This window comes from Myotis lucifugus, unplaced genomic scaffold (assembly GCF_000147115.1).
Source record: "Myotis lucifugus unplaced genomic scaffold, Myoluc2.0 scaffold_21, whole genome shotgun sequence".
In the NCBI taxonomy this organism is placed as follows: domain Eukaryota; kingdom Metazoa; phylum Chordata; class Mammalia; order Chiroptera; family Vespertilionidae; genus Myotis; species Myotis lucifugus.
In genome coordinates, this window is record NW_005871069.1 from 430,503 (window position 1) to 456,398 (window position 25,896).

General features: G+C 47.3%; 1 protein-coding gene across 5 annotated transcripts in view; it reads left to right on the forward strand.

Moving 5' to 3' along the window:
* Positions 1-25,896, forward strand: part of SLC22A23 (solute carrier family 22 member 23) — a 179,177-nt gene that overhangs the window by 105,946 nt on the left and 47,335 nt on the right. The gene's annotated exons all lie outside the window — the stretch shown is intronic.

Consider the following 25,896-nt stretch of genomic DNA (forward strand, 5'->3'; position numbering starts at 1 on the left):
TACTGGTCAGTCAGTTGAGTAAAATGTTTGGTATTAGGTTTCTGATGGGGGAAAGGGGGGGGGGAGGCGGAGATAGACTCTTAGGTTCTGCCTTGGAACGAGCTCTAAACAATGGTGTGGGGGTGGGAGGAGGAAAAGTGGGGAATCCAAAGATGTTTGGGGGTTCTTTACTGAAACAGTCTGAAGCCCCTGCTCAGCTCTGTACTTCCTGGTGGTTGAGGTGGGGGGCGGGGGGGCTCTGGCTCCCAGCTCTGAAGGCCTCGTAGAGAGGACGGGAGGAGCAGGCATGAGTAGCCCCGAGCCAGCTGGATGTCCCTGACCCAGTGGGTGAGAAAGGCTCCATCTACAAGCTGTGGGGAGAGAAGGCATGCTGGCAGAACCAGAAGGAGCCTCACACTTCCTTGTTCTGCTGCTCAGATGACACTTGTGGCTTTCTTGTTTACCCAGAGGGAGAAATGTTTACTCTTGTGAGGGATAATGAGAGATTAGCTTCTATTTCCAGGGAGGTGATGAAGGCTGAGGTAAAGGGTGACCAGGAAGGAATATCAGTTACTTCTTCTCAGGAACAAAGACTCTAAGTTGCACTGGGCATCTGGTACCCTGTGCTGGCTTTGTGAGGTGTCTCCTCACAGTTAGGGACTCCTGCTGAGGGCTCAGGGGCGCCGTGTGCAGGGGGAAGATCTGCAGCCATGCCTTCCCTGGGCAGTTTCCCAGTTGCATTTGGAGTGAGCAGACATGACTGCGGCTGGTGCCTGGCCTCAGGTGTCGGACAGATGAGTCTCAGGGGCACAGAAAAGCACCGCGCCTAGCTCAGCATCTGGAACATGGTGAACATGCAGGAGACTGTTGGATTAATAAGTGCAGGATGCACTTATGTGTCATTCTGTCTGCAGGGCTAGTGTCTATGTGTGCACTCATACAGAGGCACAGATGGGAGCCGGTAACCAGGCAGTGAGTGGCCTGGCTAAATAAAGAATTGTGAGAGGAAAATGAAGAAAATTCAGATGGCTTTTGTCACTCTAAGCAGATGGCTCAAATCATCCAGAGTATACCCCTGCAGAGGTAAGAAGATAAAATGGAAAGTCATAGGAAATATAACCTCTGCACCAGGGAAGATGCTGCTTGGACCTTGATTTAAAGTTAGAGCCCAAAGGAAGATGTAGCCACAGCAGTCAGACAAGAAAGAGAATTAAAAGGCATCCAAATTGGAAAGGAAGAAGTGAAACTGTCATTATTTGCAGATGATAGGATACCATATATACAGAACCCTAACAATCCCACCAAAAAAATACATTAGAACTAATAAATGAATTCAGTAAAGTAGCAAAATACAAAATTAATATTCAGAAATCAATTACATCTTACATATCAATAATGAACAATCAGAAAGCGATAATAAGAAAACAATCTCATTTACAATTTCATCAAAAAGAATACAATACCTAGGAATAAATTTAAATAAGGAGGTGAACGACATGTACTTGGAAAACTATAAGATAATGAAGAAATTGAAGAAGATACAAATAAATGGAAGCATATACCATGCTAATAAACAGGAAGAATTAACATTGTTAAAATGTTGTATCACCCTTAGCATCTACAGATTCAGTGCAATCCTTATCAAAATACCAATGGCATTTTTCACAGAACTAGAACAAATAATCCTAAAATTTATATGGAACCACAGAAGACCCTGTATAGACAAAGAAATCTTGGGAAAGAAGAACAAAGTTGGAGGAATCATGCTACCTGATATCAAACTATACTGTAAGGCTATACCTATCAGAACAGCATGGTACTCGCATAAAAGCAGACGCATAGATTAATGGAAGAGAATAAAGAGCCCAGAAATAAACCCACACTTATATGGGCAATTAATATTTGACTAAGGAGGCAAGAATATATAATGGGGTAAAGGAAGTCTTCAATAAATGATATTGGGAAAACTGGACAGGCACATGCAGAAGAATGAACTTGGATCACTTTCTTACACCATATACAAGAATAAACTCAAAATGGATTAAACACTTAAATGTAAGACCTGAAGCCCTAATACTCCTAAAAGAAAACATAGGCTATGAACTCTTTGACGTCACTTTTAGCAATACTTTGTTGGCTACGTCTCCTCAGTTAAGGGAAACAAAAGAAAAAATAAACAAATGGAACTACATCAATCTCAAAAGCTTCTGCACAGCAAAGAAAACTGTCAACAAAATGAAAAGGGAACCTACTGAATGGGAGAAGATATTAGTACATGATACATGTGATAAGGGGTTAATACCCAAAATTTGTAAGGAACTCATACAACTTAACACCAAAACACCCCCACAAACAATCTAATTAAAAAATGGGCAGAGGACCTGAATAGGAATTTCTCCAAAGAGAACATACAGATGGCCAATAGACTATGAAAAGATGCTCAACATCACTAATCAGCAGAGATGCAAATTAAAATCACAACGAGATATCACCTCACACCTGTCAGAATGGCTATCATCAGTAAATCAATAAACAGGTGTTGGCAAGGATGTGGAGAAAATGAAATCCTCATACACAAATTGGTGCAGCCACTATGGAAAACAGTATGGATGTTTCTCAAAAAATTAAAAATAGAGCTACCATATGACCCAGTGATTCCACTTCTGGATATTTATTTCAAGAAATCCAAAACACTAATTTGAAAGACTATATGCATTCCTATGTTCATTGAAGTGTTATTTACAATAGCCAAGATAGAGAAGCAACCTAAGTGTCCATTAATAGATGAATGGATAAAGAAGAGGTGGTACATGTATGCAATGGAATATTACTCGGCCATGAAAAAAGAATGAAATCTTGCCATCTGTGACAATATGGATGACCCTAGAGGATGTTATGCTAAGGAAAATAAGTCAGACAGAGAAAGACAAATACCATATGATTTCACTTATATGGGGAATTTGAAAAACAAAATAAACAAAGCAGAAACTAATAGATACAGAGAACAAATTGATGGTTGGGCAGGGCGTGAAAAAAGTGAAGGGATTAAGAAGTACAATTTGCCAGTTATAAAAATACAGGGATGTAAAGTACAGCATAGGGAATATAGTCAATGACATTGTAAGAACTGTGTATGGTGCCAGGTAGGTACTAGACTTACATGGGTGATCAGTTCATAAGTTATATAAACATCTAATCACTGTTATATACCTGAAATGATATAATATTGGATGTTAACTGAAAAATAAATAAAATTAGGACCCCATAAGTTGGAGTAATTGTACCAGGCAGTGGTCAGAAACCAGCTCCCTCCCTCCCTTCCCTGCTTCCTTGTTTCATGATCACAGAACACCTGTAATACGTAGGCACTGACTTAGAGATACTGTATTAAAGAAGACGAAAATAAGGTCTCTTTTCTCCTGGAGCCTTTAGTCTCGGGCAGGAGACAGATATTATACAGAGAAACAGGTACATGTACTAGTATCCCGCAGTTGGGACTAGTGCTGTGAAAGAAGAATTTTGGGTGACATGAAAGGACATATAGAGACTTGATTTAGATGAGGGAGCAGGGACCTGGAGGCTCAGCCGGGGGAAGGGCAGGAGGACAGTGTCCAGGCAGAGGCTTCAGCCCCACTTCCCGAGGCTGGGAGAGCCGGGCCTTTAAGGGGTGGAAAGAGGCCGCGCAAGACAGCGCAGACACAGAAGGACTCCTCAGCCACACCTCAGTGAGACCTGGGAGTGAGCATCTTAGGTAAATGGGAGTCTCTGGCAGGGATTCGAGAGATAATGGAATAATACCAGATTTGTGTCCCAAAATGATAAGTTCAGCTGAAGTGAAGATGGGAAATTGGGAGGTGGGAGGGCCCTGAGGAGTCCACTGCAGCCAGCCAGGCAGGTGTTGACAACAGACCAATGGGGCAGGCAAAGAGGGAGAAGAGATGGATTGGGGATGGCGGTGGAGAGAGGGTGGCCAGGCCTGGGAGGATGAGGACAGTGACAGGCAGGCTTGTCTGCATGAGCCGGGAGTGAGCGCAGATGCTGCTTCCTGAGAAGGGAGTTTGAAAGAGAAACAGCTTCACGATCTGAGGGATCCAGCAGAGGCCAAGGGGTTTGGGAATCCATGTGGTGGTGGGGTCGTGCTTCCTGTTACCCAGGGAATGACTGATTCCTGTTGTAGGTGAATTCCATACATGACAGTTTTGCCATTAGAAGTAAGTTAGCACTCGTCCTGTGAGTCAGAAAGGCAGAAGATTTGTAGTAGGAGGACTGGGGTAAGCAAAGGCGTGACAGAAGATAGACTGGAAGGGGACGAGTGTGGGGGCAGGCACAGTGGAAGAGTGGCTGGAGGTGCTGGGAGTCCAGCGAACATCAGAAGGGATGCTGACAGCAGGCTTTGAAGAGCTGCCGGGCTGTTTAGGAATGAGCCCACAGCTGTGTGGCAGGAGAGTGCAGACCGTGAAGGAAGGGACCTCACTGGAGCTGGAGCAGTAGCCATGGAAATGGGGAGGACAGTCAGATCTGAGAGGATTTGTAGGGAGAAAGCTTGATGGTTCCAAAGACTGAGTCCAGATAGGAGGAGGAAGAGGCCCCCAGGCCCTCAACCTGAGGACTGAGTGTGTCCTTAACAGACAGGAGGAGATGGCTGGAAGGATTGCCATGGGGGTGGGGGTGGGGAGGTGAGATGAGTTTCAGATGTGGGGTGTTGAGTTTTAGGTATGGCAGAAACTTGCAGGTTGACAAGCAGAGGTGTCCAGCTGGAACTTGAGGGGAAGACAACTCGGGCAGGTCACGAACTGGAGGGAGCCCATGCCCTCTGACAGAGAGGAGCCATCTCTGGCTCTGAGCAACTGCAGTAGGAAAAACCTCAGTGGGACCAGGTTGGACCGCCCTAAGCTGTAAGTGGAACATGTTAAATGCTGAAGAGGAAGCTCTTTAGTAGCAATAGAACAGCCAGCAGCAAGTGTGGTACCATGTCACTTTGGCGCCGCATGGTATGTTCTGCAATGCCCAAGAAGGCCACAGCAGACTGTCTACTTTAGAGAACAGGAGACACCCAAACAAGGGAAAGGCTCTCAGCCCATGGATAACAGGTTAGAAAGGTAAAACCAAGTCTGCTTAGCATCAGGTAGGGCAGTTTTATTATATGATCATTTGTGATAGAATGGGGCATGCCATCTTGAGTCTGTATCAGTACAGGTCCACATCTTGCCCTGCAAAAGCACCATGTTTCTAGAAATGTAGGCCCCATGCACTTCCTTTGTAACTTAAGTGAGTTGTTTACACGGAGGAAACTATTTCCTTCAGATGAGTGCTCATGCCTGGGGTCTGCTGGGTTGGAGAATAGAATAGAAGTGACAGTAAATGAAAGAGTGTAAATAACTCTGACGAAACCAGCAAATGCCATAGGGACATACTTATTGCAGACTTAGCCATGGATCTCTGTCAAGTATTGGACAATAAATCTCTATTTTCTGTGTAAAGGGCGATTACTCAGTGAAGGTTCCCCTTGTTTTCTGATACTTAAAATTTACCGAATGATTTACAAGCTTAGAGAGACGTCCCAGCGGGGCTCCTGGCACTGACATGGAAGGAGTTTGTGATTGCCTGACCATTACTTATTTTTATGTGCTTAATGTCTGAAATTGGTTTTTTCAAGACACACTCTCTGTTTCTACCTTTAGAGAAAGAATCTTTATGCATCATTCTGTGGATTCACATTCGTTTTGCCTTCACCTTCAATGGAACTCCAAATATTCTAGAATTGTTGTTAGTTCTCCAGGACACTTAGGCCCCATGCCATGTGGTCCCAGTGCCCAGGTCTCTCTCCACGTGGTTATGTCCAGGCACCATCGCTTTTGTCCAATACGCTTTGAACTTTTCAGCAAGGTATTTCTTTATTGAGCCTGTTAACGGGCTCCCATGGAGCTTCTACATATCTGTGTTTTATTTGTTATTTTCACTGAAAAAAAGAGTTGGGGGAGAGGATGCTAAATGTAAATATTTGACACTTACATTGGGCACACATGTGTTCTCTATTATTTCTTCGTTTTTTCAATATACTTGAAATATTTTTAATAAAAATATTTAAGTTCAGTTTTCCCTCCTTCTTACTTAAACATCCTGGGGAGTGCTGGCAACATTTCCTCTTCATTTCAACACTTTACCATCAGATTCCAGACCAGTGCTGTCCAATAGAATGCTTGATATGTGACTGGTGTAACTGAACAACTAAAAGTTTAATTGAGGTAATAGTAACTAATTTAAATTTAGGTTTAAATAGCCATATGTGGCTACCATATTGAGCACTGCAGTCTGGAAGAAAAAGCTGCCGAAGCCAGGATATTTCTCCAACACCATCAGAGACAGGGCTGCGTATTCTATTTTATGTGCCATTCCTTAGCAGACATCCTCTTAAAAGATCTTAGGAATTACTGAACCAAGTCTGAAATTTACTGAAGAAAATGATATCCTAAATATGGAATGTACTAGTAAGTTTCTTCTTCTGCCGTCTTGTACCTTCTGCTTGTCCCTTTCTGATGAAATGGTTTTTTTCTTGTGTAAGTCTGCTCTGTAATAGGCACTAGTGTTTGATAATAATTAGCTCTTCACTGGGTTGAACTACACCCTAGCCCCTGAGGTCATCAATCACCGAGTGTCATTATGTTTGGAAGCAGATGGACAATTCAAGAGCAACCTATGGTCCTTAGACCGTTGGCTGGTTGCTGAGTATTTAATTATGTCTCAGCCAACACTAGAGTGAGCCATCATTCATAAATTTAGCTTATTAGAGGCTGGCCTCCTTAATGGTTGTGTTGACAAATTGTGCTAGTCTATTGAAAAGAGATGACTGAAAGGAAAACTGTTTGGAATCAAGGGAATTTGTGTATGTATTTGAGGGCGAGGTTGTTTGCTTTGTTCTTAAAGGATAATTGATTTTAAAATTAAAAGATCTAAATTCAAGTCCTGAATACTAGAAACCATATGACCTGGGCCCTGTTTGGTAACCAGCCTCTTAGCATCCTTCCTGCCCCCCTACACACACACACACACACACACACACACACACACACACACACGTGCGCGCACCTGTAAAATGCAAGTAACTCTTGTTTACACGACAGGAATGCGGGTGGGAATAAATGTTGCAATCTGGTGACTGTGTTTGCTAGTGAAGGCTCCCCAGTACACCACTGTGGCAGAAGCATTATTTTGAGCTAAAGGCATTTGAGAATCAACAGATGAAAGATGAGGCTTGCTCTGCACCCCCTTGACTGCCTAAAGGAGCAGATCCTTTCAAAACAATTCAACTGTTATAAGTCCCCCTTTACTTCAGGGGAAAGGATGACTCCTGTCACCGGAGATAAGAACTGCATGAACAGACTTTGCTAACACAAACTTGCCTCCCACTAGTTTCCCTCATCTGTTCTGCAATCATTTCCCACCATTTATTTGTCCCTTGAAATCCTAACTCCCTCCCTGAGCTAAGATGGTGTATAAGCCCCAAATTCTAACTGCTTTTTCTAGCCACTTTCTTTGTGGGCCCACTGCCACTCCCATACAAACCTTCCTCAGTAAACTTTGTATTTTCTCTTTTTCATCTGTGTCAGTTTAATTCATGGGCCCCCAGTGACTGACTTAAGAGGATAGAGGAAAAGTTCTCCCCACCAACACTCACAGGTGAAGGTGTTATTTGTGTGATGGTGGCTTGAGGGGGATGAGAAATCCCAGGAGTTGTGCTGACACTTATGTGCTGACACGGGCTTCCTTGTGCGGCAAGATCTCCTTCCCGGGCCCTGTCACCCTCTGACTGGCGGCTTCCCCCTGAGAATATCTGATTCCGCCTGGCACAGGGCCCCAGGGAGTCTGACTCAGCAGGTCAGGAGGCCACACTTTGGGGAGCACTGTTTCCAGGACCTCTGCATCTGGAAAAAACAAACAGAGGGGGGTGATCCAGGATGACCTCGCTTTCAGTGCCCAGGACTGTACTGTATTCTGCATTTCAATTTCAAAGTTGCCTAAATGAAACGGTTCGCTCCTTTTGTTATCAGTGGGGTGCCATCTGTGTCCCCATCTGTTACCGGTGGAAGTGGAGTTCTTGTGATGTCACAAGGAAAGGAATTTCCTGACACTGGCCCGGGAGGATGAGTGGTCTTTATTTTCGTGAAATTAAACCCCTGGGTTTCCAGTGTTGCATTTCCCTCCATCCCACCATTGGGAAAAGTCCAATTTTGTCTTCAGCGGGGCTAGAATTAAGGCCTCTGCCCAGAGTCTCTGGTCCGTATTAAAGTCCAGTCCAGTGTCCTGCGTGTGGAGTCCGCATGACCCTGGGACATGCAGCTGCCTAAGGCCACATGGCGATGACGAGAGGATGGATGCATGCAGGTCACAGAGCAGGAGAGGAGCAAGAAGGCATGAGTAAAGCAAGAACAGGCAAGAGAGAGTGAACTCTTTGTCTGGAGATTTTAACCAGGAGCTTAAACAATTAATCCTTAAGGATCGGATTTTACCCACTTGCAATTATCTGTTTCCCAGGTCAGACTGACAGGCAAGCACTTCTCTATGTCACCCTGACTTCACTGTGCATGCGCCCATCTACCCCTTTGTTCAATCCCTTCCCCCAGGGATCTGCGGAATGGGCCGGTGATTCCCTGGGGAGCATGAAGTTACAGCTTCTTGGTGAAGCTGCACAGATGACCATGCTTACAACGTCTAGCCTCCCCTTTGCTCTCTTCCAATTATTAACAACTAGCTAATTATGACACTAGCACTTTCAATTTTGCTTTATCTCAATTTGCTAGACACAGTAACTTCTTGAAGGAGTTGAAATATGTTAAGGAGACACATATTTTTAAAATATTAAGCCCTAATGAGTTTGATTTAAAATTCAGGGTTACATCTTAGAACAAAATGGTGACTGGAAATAATTTTTCACACAGACACATCTCACATTTAAACCCATATTACTTACCTAAATGAACAAAATGGTAGTGAGGAGTTACTAAACTTGGATTATCTTCTTAAACTCTATTGGGCAGATTGCTTCCTCTGTCCATGAATCAATATATATTTAACCACTTGGGCCCTGGGATTTGTTTATGAAATGAGAGAAGTACATGGAGACTTAAGTTATATGATTTTTAAAAATCTGTTAACTTTCAAAGAGTTTACATTACTTATTTTACATAATGCACATCACTTGAATTTTATTTTCTTTTTTCCAAACCAATGTCTTACAGTTTTCTTTGCTTGTATCTTATTGCCAAACAAGCTTCTTCTCTCCCGTTGCCCCACCCCCGATGCTGGCAGGAAAGCTCTGGTCACCAAAGATGATAAATAAATGAATTGTTCATTTGGTTTCCGCTGTCTTGCCTCTTTCTCTGCAGTCAACGTTGTCAAAGGCTGCCCAGCATGAATCAGAAGTGCTGGTTGAACACTTACCCTAGACATCTGGGGTTGTTTTTGTGGCAGCATTTACATTTGAATTCACCTCATACCATAGAAGAGATTAACCAGTGGCTGCAGCATCATATCCAGTGGGGAGTCACAGAATGACTGTTTCTGTGCTTTTATGTTCTGGACCATAAAACACGTTGGTGAGGTCTGATAATTGTTTTACTGAAAAGGAGCTTCAAGGGTGCCCTCAAATGAGCTTCTCCTTGCACCATGTTAAAGGTAGGCTTTCACAATAAAGTCTTTTGAACAACAAAAAATTGTAATTCCATGGCAGGGTTTTTTAAAACTTTAAATCCTTTGTCTTTAACATGTTCTCTCTCAACTTGATATGAGGGAATGCTTTCTGAGAAATTCTCTTCCCACCAACCCTCCCAAGGGTGTCTGTGAATCTGGCCAGTCTCTCCAAGGCCTTGATGTAGGGTGACAGTTCTCTTTAAAGTGCTGTGTGTCCTGAACACGTTTCCTTCAGAACCAAGAGTTCTCAGGAGCCAAGTCACCCCTAAGCTCACAGCAGGTCGTTCTGAATAGTGTAACATGATTGGAATGTGTCTGTGTGATGAAGATGCCCCCGCACGAGTGGAACATTAAGTGTGAGGCTTCTGATCACTCAGCTCTATCCTCAAAGAAGGAATGTAGTGGGGAAACACTATTTTAAATAGAATTACTTTAAAGCTCTATTGCCTCCACTTCTGTTTTCCCAAACACTAAAGGTGTCCCTTCCGAAATGATTGCATCAAAACCGCAAACACCTTGAGAAACCTCTCTGTTCTCCCATCTCCAGCACAGCGGGTCCTTTTCCCAGAAGGCCCCTCCATTTCTCAGAAGGATTGCTTTCTGCATTCGCTATGGTGATTGTCTCATCCTTTTTCACGTGGGACCTTGAAAATCGGTTTTCACCTTTATACAATGGATCATTAAGAAAGGCCCTCATACTGCTGTTGGAAATCCAGTCACTCTAGAAATTGCCATTCTTATGCAAAAATAAGTCTTCAACGTTCACAGGGGTAATCACCTTTTACAAAAGCGTATTTATATCAGGGTCGCCTGGAACTGCAGAGGCATTTTGTTATAGCCTCTGTGTGGTTGTGGACCTGCATCCTGGAATTATTACACTAATATGCCGTGTCAGGGCACCAGGCAAACATGCCAGGCGTTTTGCCTTCTATCATCTTAGTTCACTCTCACGCCAAGTCTTCCAGACAGTGTCTGTCATCATCTCATAAGAGAATCACGAGCATGTCAAGTACCTTGTTTAATGCCACACAGCTGGTACTTGGAAAATGGAAATTCCTACCAATTTCCAATCTTCTGCTCTTTCTACTGCCCTCTCCAGGCTGTCCTTCTTGGACATCTTGTTCTGTGGGAGGGCCTGTGGGAAACAAAAGGAGGGACGGTGGACTGGACTCGAGTGGATAGTCATTTTGATTCTCAAGCACTGTGAGCTGATAAGCTGAGGCTCTCGCCCCAGAAGGGAAGGGGCCAGGGCCTGGGAACTGGGCAGCCCCTCGGGAGTGAACAGGTAGCAGAAAGCAAAGCTTGACCATGTCTTTGAAGACGGATCATCTTCGGCCTCCATCAAAGCCTGTGCACATGGTGCTGGGTTATCAGATTGGGGACGAGGGGGAGGGTGGGGAAAAGCATTCTGGTGTCATTTTTATCAAAATTTGGGAAGAGGCTGACATGGGTTTTAGTTGTAGTGGGAATAATATGTGCAAAGCTATTGTGTCCCCTAAGGAAGGACTGGCTACTCTCCCCTTGACCCGCCGTTCCCTCTGCCGGAGTGTTCTCTCCCCTTCCTGTCATCCGCCACATCTCTCGGGTTTCACTTTAGGGGTCACTTCCAAGCTCTCTTTCTGGGGCTCTCACCTGGGGCTCTCTCTTGCCCCTTACTGTCCCAAGACGCTCTAGCTGGGCAGCAGTACCCACAGTATGGGCGGGGGGGTTCTGGGGAGCTGCTTTACCCAGCAGCCTGCCGGCTTCTCTGTGCCGGCAGCTTTGAGGAGCTCCATGCATTTGTGTTTGGTGCAGAGCACTTGGAGTTTCTGTTCATGACAGACCTTCATGCCCTCGTGTGAAGGTGCTTAATACAAGCTGCAGTCCTTTCCTCATTGACCCAGTTCTTTGGTTGCCATGGAAATGTGTGCCTCTCTTGTTTTTGTCATTTTGGCATTTACTGAGCATCTGATAGGTGCTGAATACAGTACTACACATTAAGAAGCATGCAGAGAGGAGCAGACGTGGTTTTCATTCTCAAGGAGCTCAAGGCTGTGGGGGAGACACTGACAGGCACAAGAGGAAGGAGAATCCAAGGCTCTCGAATGTGGCTACTGAGTGCTCTGGGTCCAGGAGGAGGTGGCCTGGTTGACTTGGCATTTTCAGCAGCGTTGAAATATAACAGAGCTGGCGTTAGGTGCAGTCATCTGTCCGCAGTGTCGGGTGAATTAAAGGGAGAGCCTCCCTGAACGCTGCTGGAGCAGTCTGCCCTGGTGAGAAATGTGTGGTGTGACAATGGAAGAGGAACGGTGATGGGGCGCCCTCTCCTACCTCCACCGCCTGGAGTGGGTGACCCCCAGGACGTTTTGATTCCCAGTTTGTTGGGAACGTTTGCTTAACTGCTGAGTCGGGTGAGGTGCAAATCTCTGTGTACACATTTTCGATAGCTTCCAACAGCCACTCCTGGATCACAGCAGAGCGGCAGTTAGAACTTTGTACATTTTAGAGATAGAGCCCCTTCCCACCCCCACCCACAACCCCGAGATAGAGCCCCTTCCTGACTTCCAGGAGAGAAGGAGGCTCTGAGTGAGGGTTTAAGAGGTAAGTGGCTGCCTCAAGGGCACACAGCTATGAGTAAGTGGGGTCACAGTGCGGCACTGTCCTGAGCTGTGAGCTCTAGTTGAGCTGTGAGGAGCTGCGCCCTCTAGTTGAGCTGTGAGGAGCTGCGCCCACAGCGGGATTCAAATGTGTTACTCAGCATCTATTCACGAGCCCACACTGTCCACACAGCGGGCGTGGGTGTGTGGGTGTGGTGACTGCATGTGACCTTTGGGCTCCCTGGAGGGGACTGCAGACCATGCCCTCAGAGGCTTGGTTCCCACATGGGACAGGGGGCCTGGCCACAGAGGAACATTGTCCCCAAGTCCCGGGCAGGACTTGGCTGAGACCCAATGCCCTGTAGTGTCAAAATTCTCATCCCACCCCACCCCCATGTGCAGCAGATTCGAAGGAACAACAACTGTCAGAAGCAGGGTGGCCCTGGGACAAGGTGGCCCTGGGTCTCTGAGCTTCTTGGGTCCTGCTGCCACTCCTGCTGAGGATACGCCATGCTCCCTCTGGCAGGACAGCCCCTCCCCAAGGACCTGCCCCCTGAAAATCCCTTCACGGTTGCTGGCTCTCTGACCCTTTGTTCAGTTGGCTGATGTTGTCGGGTGACTGATTTGGTGGAGGAGGAGAGAGCTAATTTTAACTGCCTTATGTCACATTGAGTTGGCTTCTTGTTTTTATTGTAATCTCCATTTAAAAATAAACCAGCAGCAATCCAGCGACTCGTGTTCTCCAGAGCTCCTGGGCTTGGAATTCATGTCTAGCCTTTGGTACCAACCAACTCTGTGACCTTGTTTCCCCTCGTAAAGCGAGCAGGTCAGGTGACGCCTGCGCCTGCAGGCTGCCCTGTGTGGCCATCCCCTGACCCCTGCCATGTTTTGTGTGACCTAGACAGTGTTTTATTTTCTAATTGAATTTAAAGGCCTTTAAACTGGGCAAGCACTCGGGGATTTGCCACGGCCCCGCCCCTTCCACCAGGTCGGTTTGGCACGTTTCTCACCTGCCTGACATCGGACTCCGCCATCCCTGGTCGGAATTCTCTGGGTTTCCTTTCAGCTGAAATTGTCTGTGAGTCTAATTTCTTTGCAACTTCAGGTCTTTTGTGCCTCTGCCTGACTTACCCTTTGGACATTGGAAGAACTATTTTCTTCAATGGAAAAAAACAAATCACACGTCTGATGATGGGAAAAAGCGATGACATGGTCACTCTGAGATCAGCAGGCCAACAGGTGTTATAACCTGTAATGTAGCTTTGTTTTATTTTTATATGCTAATGCTGCAAAGGGGGAATTAACTATGGGAGCTTAGGGTTACGATGTCTGAAACTCACCTCCAGTATTCAGAGCACCAGTTTTCACAATGTGGCCCCCGAACCTGCAGCGTCACCAGGGAACTTGTTACACATGCAGATTCTGAACCCTGCCCAGCCCCCTGCATCAGAATCTCCAGTGGCGGGGCCCAGACACCTGTGTGTCGTCCCCTCTGAAATGGGATGATAAAGTAGAGCCTACCTCACAGGGTTATTAGGAGGACTGAGTGGTATGTTTATAAAGCCCCCTGCAGTGGTTCTTAAGCTTGGGCACCATCGGAGCCACTGCAGGGCTTTGTAATACACGTGGCTGGGCCCAGCCCCCCATTTCTGATTCACAGGCCTGCGGAAGGGCCCCAGGAACATGGTTCCAGAGACGCTGGCTCCCGTGTGATACCTCATCACTGAGGCTGTGGGGAGTGAGAGGGGCAGGAATCGCTAGTTTGCACAGGGAGGTCCGGCAGAGCTTCCCTAACAAGGGGACCCTCAGGCAGAGACCTGAGGAAAGGCAGGAGGGAGCCACAGGACTTTCTGGGGAGGGTATTCCAGGCACAGGGAACAGACAGTAAGTGCAGCGAGGAGGCCAGTGAGCTGAAGTGGAGGGACCAAGGGGGAAAGTGGCCGGTGATGAGCTTGGAGGGCAGAGGGGTGATCAAGTGAGGTCTTCAGTTGCTGTGAAAGACACTACTTCTGCTCCAAGTGCAGTGGGAGCCATTGGAAAAGTTGATAGGACGTGTGAAATTACTCATTATCCAGGGAGATCATGACTGTATAGCGCAGCCTCTTCTGAATTAGCTATATTTCTGGGTAAAGAAATAGCCCTCATTGATGAATAAACGTTCTTCTTTGCAAAATAATTCAAAGCAAAAACAATGCACAGTGAATGGTGAAATGAGAAAATAAATCACCACTCTCACCCCCTAAGAAATAACAGATGTGGCATTGATCACCAAAGGATGCTTAAGCCAGTAGGAAAATGTCGGTGGCAGCTCCAGCGTGGGAGGCCGAGGCGCCAGCACTGGAATCCCTTGATTCATCTCAGCATCATTTGAAGTTGGCGCACCTCCCAGGGTGCTGCTGCGTGAGTGACACACCCATGGCCTGTCCCACCTGGCTTCTGCAACAGGACAGTGCCGTGGGGGAAGGCGGGGAAGGGTTTGTCCTAAGACATGTGCAGCATATGGATCTTTTTTGGACCCGATTTTTAAAATATAACCATGAAGGGACTTTTTACGAGATAAATGAATATTTTGAAAACAGACTGGATATTAAATAATATTAAAGAATTATTAATTCTGTTAGACGTGTGATGGCATTGTCTTTGTGTAAGAATATGTCCTTCTTTATGGAGAGACATATTTATATTAGAAGTAAAATAACATGATTTCAAGAATTTGATTTAAAATATTACAGGAAAGAGTGAAAGAGCGAAAAGGGGCAGAAGAACCAAAAGGAGCAAAATATTAATAATTGCTGACCTTAGCAGATGGTATAGAATGGAGTTATTAAACTATTCTGTCTTCTTTGTGACTATATGAACTTTCAAAAGAAAAGGTTTTTTAGATGCAAATTGAAAAGAAGATGGGAAGGTAAGAAGATAAAAAAGGAAAGCCTTGTTTAGGAAGACTAAGTTGCTAATAATTCTTCCTTGAGTTAGGGAAATCATGACAAAGAGTGAAAGGCATTTACTATTGCTAGATGTTACTTATCCTATATAATAAAAGTCTAATATGCAAATTGTCCCCCTTGACCAGGAGTTCAACCACTCACTATGATGTGCACTGACCACCAGGGGGCGGTGTGGAACATGGTGGGCGTAGGGGGCAACAAGGCACTTGCAGCGGGCAGCGGTGGAAGTGCTGCTGGCCCGATGGACCCCAACGAGAGCGAGCAGGACCACGGCGAGATGGTGGAGCAGGTGAGCAGCAGCGCCAGACCAATCGCATCTGCCTTGGCCTGGTGCTGCCCGCTCACCTGTTCACCATCACGCCGTAGCCCGCCCTGCACCCGCATGGCCTCTACCCGGTGAGCCAGGCCTCAGGGGCCAGTCGGGCTCCCCGTGGGTTCGCACAGGAGCCAGTCTGCGAGGCCAGCCGGGAGAGAGTGCGATGCCTGCCCGGCTTCTGTGTGGTGCTGCTGGGCAGCCTAGAGGCCCATGCTGCACCCCAGCCTGTGGCATCCGGCCACGCTCACCATGCATCTCTGCATGGGGACTTGGGCACCATGACTCAGGTGGAGGGGGCACGGAGGCCCAGGGGCCCAGGTGCTGCCCAGGGCCCAGAGGTCAGCTGGGACCTGCCCTTCCATGCCAGATGCTCGCACTTCAATCACTGGCCAGGCCTAGGAACCACCCCATGCACGAATTTCGTGCACCGGGCCACTAGTGTTAACATAAAAACATTCAAACCTGTAAAGAATTTTTGTGAGTTTATTTGAGCCAAACTGTCTACAATTGCCGGGAAGCAGAACCTCAACAGATTGGGATAATGCTCTGGAGAATGGCAGGTTACATCTGTATTTATACATTGCAATCAAAGGAAGGGATGTAGGTGGGTTACATGAAATCTATTGGTGATAGATTAGAGAGGCGGGAGAAAGCAAAACGGGAAACCCCTGGGATTGGATAAAAAGTAAAATGATAGACACATAGTTAGGTGGGTGCAGGAACAATTAACATGATATTGAAGGAATTTGTGGTATCTGTCCTGGCGCCCAGCAAATTGTGTTGTGCCCCAAGGAGTCCAGAAAAAGGGAAGTTACAAGTTACCCAGGAAGTTACAAGTTTCAAGGATATGTTATCATAGATGCAAAAAGACAGATAGGCTCAGTTAAGGTAAAGGTTGACCTTGTCAGTGAAGGTACACCAGCCTAGGAGGTGACTACCCACCATAACTGCTTTTAGTTAAAGTTTAATTTCAGACCATCCATCCTTTGTGGTTACTTTAGGTCTCTGAGTTTGCAAGACCGCCATGCAGGCCTTCCCTGAGCTTGTCAGGTCAGCATCTGGCCCCTTTCGTCCACACTTAGAAATGAAACTATGAACTCTTGTTGAGATATATTCTATTTATCACAGATCCAACCCCCAATTTCCTCATTGTTTGCCAAGCTCATAAAATAATGACAATATTGACAACACTGATGATGAGAAATAAAACTTGGTAACCTTCCCTGCCCTCTGACATCTGGGAAGCTGAGTGCATGCTGCTGTGGGGCAGAGTTGCAACCTATTCCGTCTCACTCTCTGACGCTTACATCCGAAGGCCTGTGAGGCCTCCTTTTGCTCGGATGCATAATCTGATTATGCACGCACGAGCAGCAAGTACATGTGAGTTTGATTCATAGGTGGTTAGTACCGCAGAAAACGAGGACTGGGACCTGTTACGTTGGAACTGACTGCTGGAAAACCTGGATGGCAATTTCTAAAGTGTATTCTCGACCCTAAAACCACCCACTCCCTGTCTCTGCTCCTTCGCTCAGCTTGAAAATGCTGAGCAGACTCGAAATGCAGGGATTTCCGCAGACTTGCAGGTATTCTGCTGTTTGAAGTCATGTCTCTCCTTGGGTATTTCTTCTCTTAGTAAACGTGGAAGTCTGAGTGACATTAAAGCCTTAAGTGTGTACCACTGAACATCCGTCACTGTTTGTAAACAGAGCGACTGCTGGGCAGAAAGACTAGTGAGCATTTAAATCCCTATTCCTCACTTTGAGTAATTGTCGTATTAGTTAAAAGAAAAAAACATGAGGTGATAGAATTTGTCTGGAAAGGAAACTGAACTTATGGCTTCTATTGGGTAGCTGAGTTTTATGGTTCTTATGTTTTATCAGCATATGCACGTTTGGGCCCTGATGAACTCCACATAAGACTGGGTTCTTTAGAGTCACAGACTGTCTCAGCCATCATGTCTCTAACGGTTCCGTTGTAGAATCTAAGGGAAGAGGAAGGCAGGTAAAGTGACTAATGTAGACAGGAAGAGCCCATTACACAGTTAGTTCTGCATTGGACCACTATCCAAGCAGGGCCCCGGCCGTGTGCCAGATGCTCTCCTTGTCCCTGAGGAACAGTCTGTCGCCTCCATGGAGCCCAGATTCCAGCGGGGCACAGGGAAGAGACCAGACCCACCCGGGACTCTGAAGACAGCTCCTGCCTGCAGCAGAGGGCTGGGATGCACAGGGTGGGAGGAGTGGAGGGCTGGCTTCCATTCCTACCTCATTCCTTCCTTAGCTGTGTGAGCTTGGACTGGTCCCTTAATCACTCTGAGCTTCAAGATCCTCTTGTGTAAAATGACAATAAAAACAACACCTACCTTATAGAGTTGTTATGCAGATTAAATGAGTTTAATGCATGAAAATGCCTCCTGAGCCGTAACCGGTTTGGCTCAGTGGATAGAGCGTCAGCCTGCGGACTGAAAGGTCCCAGGTTCGATTCCAGTCAAGGGCATGTACGTTGGTTGCGGGCACATCCCCAGTAGGAGGTGTGCAGGAGGCAGCTGATTGATGTTTCTCTCTCATGGATGTTTCTGACTCTTATCTCTCTCCCTTCCTTTCTGTAAAAAATCAATCAATAAAATATATTTTTAATAAAAAAAAAGAAAAGAAAAAGAAAATGCCTCCTGAGTGTTTGGCCCACGGCGAGTGGGAGTTGTTACTTAGCCCAGCACTAGAGACAAAATAGGTACTCAGCAGTTTGCTACTTCTGCGTTTGAGCATTACAATGGCCATGTGTCTGGCAGACACTGGAATGGGATTGCTGGGGAATGTTTACATTTTCGTAGTTTTTAGGAGAAAACAGCCTTCAGACTGTTCTGACCATCCCTTTAGGTTGGCAGGTCCTAATTAAGAGGGGAAAGCAGTTGTGTATGGGGAAGGGACGATTCAGAGCTGCCGAGTTAATAGCAGCCTTTCACAGTCAGACCCTAAAATTCTATTTGAGTCTACATGACCCAGCAATTTCAGGCCTTCCTGTTATAATAAGGAATTCCACAACTGACGTCCAGAGGTCTGTCTGGCAGGGCTCCTGGGGCCTGTGTCCTTGGCCAGGGCAGCAGTGACGGCGTGGCCCACTCCCGTCCAGGCCCAGCTGAGAAAACTGGCTTCCTTCCCTTCAGCAGGGAGGTTTTCCTCCAGGGGTGCCCTGCGCCTCTAAGCTGTTTGGGTGCTAACAGAGGAGGGTGGGAGAGGAAAGGGAGACTGGCTCGGTCTGAAGGAGGGCGAGTTTGGGAAAGTGGCTTCTGTGAATGGTGTGTGTACTTGCCACGAGGCTGTCAGCTTGGTGGCAGCGGCCCAGTCGGCCTTGGTATAGACTGCCCCCTTGTGCGCTGGCCAAGCTACTCAGCAGTGCCCTGTATTTTGATGGATTTCTCATTCCCCGGGCCATCCCAGGGATAGGATTTCACCGTGGTGCTTGACTCCAGTTTGGGGAGACGTTGCTTCTCCTGAGCCTGCCTTGCCTCCCTCCTCCAGTGGCTGAGCCGGCTCATCCTGTGTGGGGCATTGTCTGGGTCTAACAGAGCAACCGGGCAGTGCAGCCTGGGAAACTGCCCAGGCTGGCTCCTCCCATAGAGCGAGTGTGAAATAAAAGTGGTTGAATCCTTTGCTGAGCTTAATGGGAGGAGTGTGTGCTTGTATCAGCTTAGAGACGTGTTTCTCCTCCATTCAACTTCTCCAATTCTTTCGTGGAATCTCTTGCATGAATTTGTACGGTATGTCATGGGCTTCCTGGTTAGAAAGAAGCCCTGGTGGAGGAGGAAGGAGAAGGACAGCTGGTGCCTCGCCCCACCCGTGCCCTCACAACCTCCGCTGGGGACAAGACCCTCACCCAGAAGAGACCATTCTTTTTGAGGAGCCTCAGCAGCAATCCCCAATGAGTAGAGGCTCCTGAAAGGTCAGAATCCTGTCATATGGAGTTTGACCACCATATCATTCTGTCAGTTCTGACCCAATTTCGCCTAAAACACAGAACAATTTAGGTCCCATGTGGAAGAACTTAGTTCACTGGAGTGAGTCTCTTAGTGACATAAGCCCACCCAGAGCCACACCGAGTGGCCGGCCGGCTGTAAAGACAGCAGCACATGGGAAGCCTGTAGAGTAGCCGTGGGCAAACTACGGCCCGCAGGCCGAATCCGGCCTGTTTGAAATGAATAAAACTAAAAAAAAAAAAAAAGACCGTACCCTTTTATGTAATGATGTTTACTTTGAATTTATATTAGTTCACACAAACACTCCATCCATGCTTTTGTTCCGGCCCTCCGGTCCAGTTTAAGAACCCATTGTGGCCCTCGAGTCAAAAAGTTTGCCCACCCCTGCTGTAGAGGTTAGACATGCACCGTGTGGAATGGGCACGACACTGCCTACTTCAGAGACCAGGTGACCGGAGCACACGAGACTGAGTGACTTCCCCCTGCCTGGAAGAGGCAGGGAGGGAATTTAACCCCTGCTTCCCACCCTCAGTCTGGGCCTCAGCCTCTCCTCCCGCGGAGCACATTCCCCGTTTCCTCCCGTAAATATTTTCAGTCAACTTCACATATTCCTTCATTACTAGTCAACTCTGATCCAGAAAAGTCCTGTGGGCTATTTTAGAGAACCTAGGAACACTTAGCAATTCCAAGAAAAGATAGACTGTAGCAAACATACCCACAGTTTTTAAAAAATATATTTAAGAAAGAACAAGAATTGTGGCCCTGGCCAGGTGGCTCAGTTTAGTTGGAGCATCATCCTGTACACCAAAGGATTGCGGGTTTGATTCTTGGTCAGGGCACATACCTGGGTTGTGGGTTTGATTCTTGGTCTGGGGCTGTGCGGCAGGCAACCAAATGATATTTCTCTCTCACATCGATGTTGCTCTCTCTCCCTTCCTCTCTCTCTAAAATCAATAAAAACATATCTTAGGGTAAGGATTTAAAAAAAGAAAGAATAAGAATTGTGTTTTATTTACTTATATATTATAGAAGGATGGGACATATCTTTATAAGACTGGATCAAAAAACATTTTTTAATTAGATAATCATAATTCCCAAATGCAGTGACCAGTTAGTTAGGTCATGTGTTGGTGGGGCTGGGACTGTGGGAAGGGAATGGCAAACCTCATTCTCTGGCTGGTGTTTCCGGCAGGCAGATAGCTTAGACATTGAAGCGGGGTGAGTCCTGCCAGCACAATGCTTTGTCTCTTACCCAGCGCCCTGGCCTGGGCGCTTCGGGGTGCGTGTCTCGGCACACAGCACACCCTTGTCCGGCGCTGCACCCTCATCCCACAGGTCCCGAGCTGCAAGGCTGCTGTGCCTGCCAGCCCTGAGATAGGTTATTTGACAGGAATGGGGAATCTTTCTTTTTAAAAAAATGAAATCGTATAAGAAAGGAGTTTCTAAAATCATCATTTGTCATCGAATACCAGCAAAACTGTAGGCTTTTAAACCCCATCAGGCCGAGCGTGGGTGACAAAGAGTGAGTGAGAAGACAGAGCCTTTGGTGTCGGCCAGAGGCGGGTGTTTGCATGCTGAGGACATGTGCAGGGGTTTTCAGGACAGACTTAGTTTTTCTCAGAATAGTCACCTGACCTCTGGGTTCCTCTTGCAGCACTACCCACATAGCCTGGCCCCGAGAGGGGCTTGTCACCAGCCCACGGAGCCATAAGTGGGGCTCCTGGTTGAGAGGTGACAGGGGAGCTGGATTCGAGTGATGGAGCCGCCTGGACCCACCCCTGGGGCTCTGCACCCTCCAAATCCTTCGTGGTCGTTCCCACTGGTTCTGCTTTGGTGCCATCACGCTAAGGGGGAGAGTGCTGGAAATTTTGTCCACAGCCTCTCAGCGGCTGCTGTGTAGGATCAGGGAGTTTCCCAGATGGATGGGGCCTGGGAGAGGTGTTTGTTTCCTTTTCAGATTGGCCCTCAGATTCCTGAGGCAGAGGTAGTCAGTGGGACAGAGCAGCCCCTCCCAACCTTTCTGCTGCCCACACAATACAAGCCATCCTGGTATTTTCTTATTATTGCAGAATTTATGAAACCAGAAGGAGATACATAGGAAGCGATTTCCTGCAAGGAATTGGCTTACACAATTGTGGGGGCAGGTGGGGCAGACCTGAAATCCAGGGATCAGGCCGGCAGGAGGGGAGTCTGCACGTCAGGGTGAAGCTGCCGTCCACGGGCAGAATGTTTTTGTCTTCCGCGAGGAAGCCTCGGCTCTGTGTCTAGGGCCTTGCAACTGATGGGGTCAGGCCCACCTAGATTATCTGAGATCATCTCTTTTACTTAACATCAGCTGACTGTGGACTTCAATCACCTCTACAACATATCCTGACAGCAGCGCCTGCATTACTGTTGATAGAACACCTGGGATCGTAGCCTAGCAACACTGACTCAGCAAACTGAGCTGATGACCCGGGCTCTGATGCCTCACTTCCCTTTGGGCCTCGCCTTCCTCCTTCCTCACCTGAAGTGACTGATCTGGGCAGCACTACTTTCTTTTCTTCCAGGAAAAGTATAAGAATCTGAAAGCTTCTGAAGGCCCTAAAAGATCTTGCACCCCAACACCACATTTCCAACAGAGCTCGCAGAGGGCCTCGGGGCTACTCCTGCACCGTGAGCTCAGATGATTGTGGTCATGCTCCCTTTTTTTACAGGCCAAATGCCTCAATTAAGTCTTAATAATGTGCTATTTAATTCTCATAACCTTCAGTAATTTCTCTGTTTATCGACAAAGTGTATCAAGCTTGTAGGAGTGGCTTCTATGCCTTCTTCGTTAAGGTGTTAAGGGAAATGTGATTTTAACAAAGGGGATTTTGTGGTGGTTTCCTTGGATTCGCTTAGTTCTGTTTTTCAATTGATGGATTGTTTCTGGTTTATGAGAATCTCTATGAGATAAATGTAATGAGAAGAAGGAGTGTAGACTGTCATTGTAGGCTATTTCTCTTCCTCAGTCTTTTTAGAACAAACCTCAGCCCTGCTCTGAAATTCAGAGCTGGTGAAGAATGAAGAGGTCAAATGAGACCCAGGAATGATTTGGCAATAATTATGTTATTACATATGGAAATGATGCATAGTATTATTACTTATAAAAACTAACATATAGCCATAAGGTAGGGCTCCTGGTTGAGAGGTGACAGTGGAGCTGTATTTGAGTGATGGAGCCACTGTGTTCAGGCATTCTATGCTTCTTTGATGCTCATAACAGCCCATTTTACCGATGACAAAACTGAGGCACAGACTCCAGATGGCTGAACCAATGTCACAAGTTCATAAACGCTAGGGACAGGATTTGAACCCAGGCTGCCTGGCACTGGCCTCCAGGCTCTTAGCTATGCGTGAAAGGGCTGCACACTAGATGCTTGAGATATTTTTGGGTTCGAATCTATGATGCATCACCTAAGATGACAGTTTTTTGTGACCTTTAATTGTTTTACATAACGAAGGAGAGGTTGCCGCCATAAGTGAAAACCTACTCAGACGACTTGACGTTGGCCCATTGGCAAAGAAAGTAGCTCTAAGAAGTGATGACACTGTGTGCAGCCTGGGCCTTCACAGGTGCTGCTGGCAGCTGGCAGCTCAGAGCTATGGACAGCTGCTTGTGGGCGACCTATTATTCAACACATCCCAGGTGCTTCGAGGGTGGCTGGGTTGGGGACATCATCCCCTGCTGGTGGCAGGTGTCCCTGCCTTTCAAGACCAAGGCCAGTGGCCTGGCCAGGAGTCTAGAAGCATCTCCGAAGTGTGTGAAGCATTGACCAACCGCTGCTGTGTGCAGAGCTGGGCAGGCCCTTCGTGGGCAGAGAGGGTCTACCTGCCACGTCCTCCCTCCTGCGCACGCCGGGGCGCAGGCTTTTAACATCCTGATGGATTTCTCCCTCTCCTTCACTTAGAAAACCCGATTCCCATCACCCAGAAGGAACATGGGATTAATGGCAAGCTTCAAGCGCCTGTGGTTCTTTGGTAATTGCTTTAAAAGCACACATCCTTAAAGCCACCTTTAGAACGTAGTTGATTTCAGGCAGTTTGGAAAGAACTTCTGGTGAGTTGAGGCAAAATGGTGATTATCTGCAAGTGTCATGCCTGTGTCCTCACATCAGATCGCTGTTTTCCATCGCCCCTGCAGGAATGCTGAAATGCCATGTAGCTGCATCTTTCTACCCCAATAAAACACAGTGAACTCCCGGCTAGGATTCCTACAAACGCAGGAGTGCAGAGGTTGGGAAGTGATTTTACTAAGCCAGCTGTCAGAGATGTGTGTCGGGGGGGCAAGAACATTGCTCCCGAGTAGAGCTCTGGGGACCTTGTTAACCTGCAGGTGCTGATTCTTGGGTCTGGGTGGGGCCTGAGCTCGCACCTCTAACACACTCCCAGGAGCTGCTGAGCTTCAGGTCCAAGTACAAGGAGTTAGAGGATTGCTCAGACCACTCATGGGAGAAGAACAAGAGAAGCCCACAGAGGAAACACTGGCCACGAACTCATATCTACAGTAACACTAACAGGTGCCCCGGGCACGGCGTCCCATTTGCAGGGAGGGGAGAGTGAGAAGTCAGACTGGAATCATTGGCCCACACGGGGCAACTTTCCTTCGTCATCCACCAACCTAGCCCCGGTTTAGAAGGCGGCCCGCGATGCTGTGTGATGGTGCGTGGTGTGGTTAGGGTGTGGGACTGGACATCCCCTCAGGGGGCCTGTGGGGCGGAACTGGAGTTGCAGATGTTTTCCTACTCGGGTCTCACAACACTAAGGAGAAAGGCATGCCCGTTGCACCCGCTTCGTGCGCCGTCCACGTGAAGCCATGCTGCTGCTTTGGCGTCATGTGTCTCTGTGACTTTGTTTAAAGGTCACCTGAGTAGGCAGGTGCTAAATTTCCTCATTTGATACGAGCCTGTGCCGCACCGCAGACGCTGAACCCACCCCGCCCGAAGCCCATTTCGGATTTCCATAGCAAATCCACCGCTCGGGCTGAGCAAGTGAAAGCTAGAACCTGCAGCTGGTAGTCTTTTCTAAAAAGATTCTGGTTGCTTTACTATGTTTAAGAGCAGAGATGCCAGACCCCACGTGCATGCCTGAGCCCCCTGGGAGGTCATCTTTGAAGTGAGCCTGGCCTGTGCGTAGAAAAGAGCATCATCATAGCCGATGGTCAGGAGACGGCTGTTTAATCCTGTTTTCTTAATTAAATGGAAACCAAATTATTTAGACGCTGTTCTCTGGAGGTCAAGTTTCTCTCGCTCACTGGTAGCTGGGATCATGATGCCTGTTTGTGCGGAGTGGGGATGGAAATTCTGATCGAGTTATTATTTCTCCCCTAAGAGCCGGTGCAGGCATTGGCTGGCATGGTGCCCTCTCCTTGGTGGGGCTGATTCTGTCCTGCAAGTGTAGTTTGTCTGTTCTCCCCTTTAATCTGTTCTCCTTCACTGCCTTGCAACCCCCACCTCTGCGCTGGCCTCTAGACAGTCGGAAAGTGGGCGATGGGCTGTGGCAACTGACCTACAAACAGTGTCTAGACACAGATGCATGAAAAGTACTTTCTCCTGAGAGTCTTCTTTAAAAAAAAAAAAAAGATTTATTTTACCTACAGTTAAAAAAAAAAGGCAAGCCAGCTTTAGGGAGAAGAAGAAGAGCAAACGAACTTGTGTGTTCTAAAGTACGTGAACCCTGCTGTCTGCTGCAGTGTTGAGGACTTACCTGTTTCAGGAGCTCACATAGCAGGTCTCTACTGGTTGGCAGGTGGGCGCTGCCGTCTAAGTTTGGGACCATCTTTGACTCCGGGTCAAATTGAGAGCCTAGATTCTTGCAAACAGGAGGGACCATGGTGTCCTTCCATCCAGTAGACATTTAGTGGAGGCAGACACTGGTGTTGTTTGGAGCTGTGAAGATCAAGCAGACACCCCCACCCCCGCCGTGGTATCTACCTGATAGGACCAGATAGAGGGAAGCATCACACCCAGGTCACAGTGGGCAGAGAACCCCCGTGGGGAGGAGAAACTTCCCATGAGAACATCACAAGATCCAAGTCTGCTATACTGTTTGGGTTTCGTCTTGTTCAAAAGGAGGGATGTGCAGGTGGGTGGGCGTGAGCAGATGGTGCTCCTGGGTGCCCTGTGCAGAGAATGAGAGGGTCCCCTAATACAGCCTGGTAGAGGGAAGGAGTGGCGACAGGCGAGCACGACAGAGTCCACTCTACAAGACACGCAGTGGCCTTCAGAGAGCAGAAGTGGGAATAATGTGCTATGCAAACACTCTGCCCCCTTGCAGTGTTTGCTAGCTTCTGGACTAGGCAACTCTGAATTATAATGTTCTTTTGCCACTGACTTGCTCTGTGACCTTGAGCAATGATCTCGCTCCCTTCCCCGTCTGATCCTCAGCTCATCTAGCTGT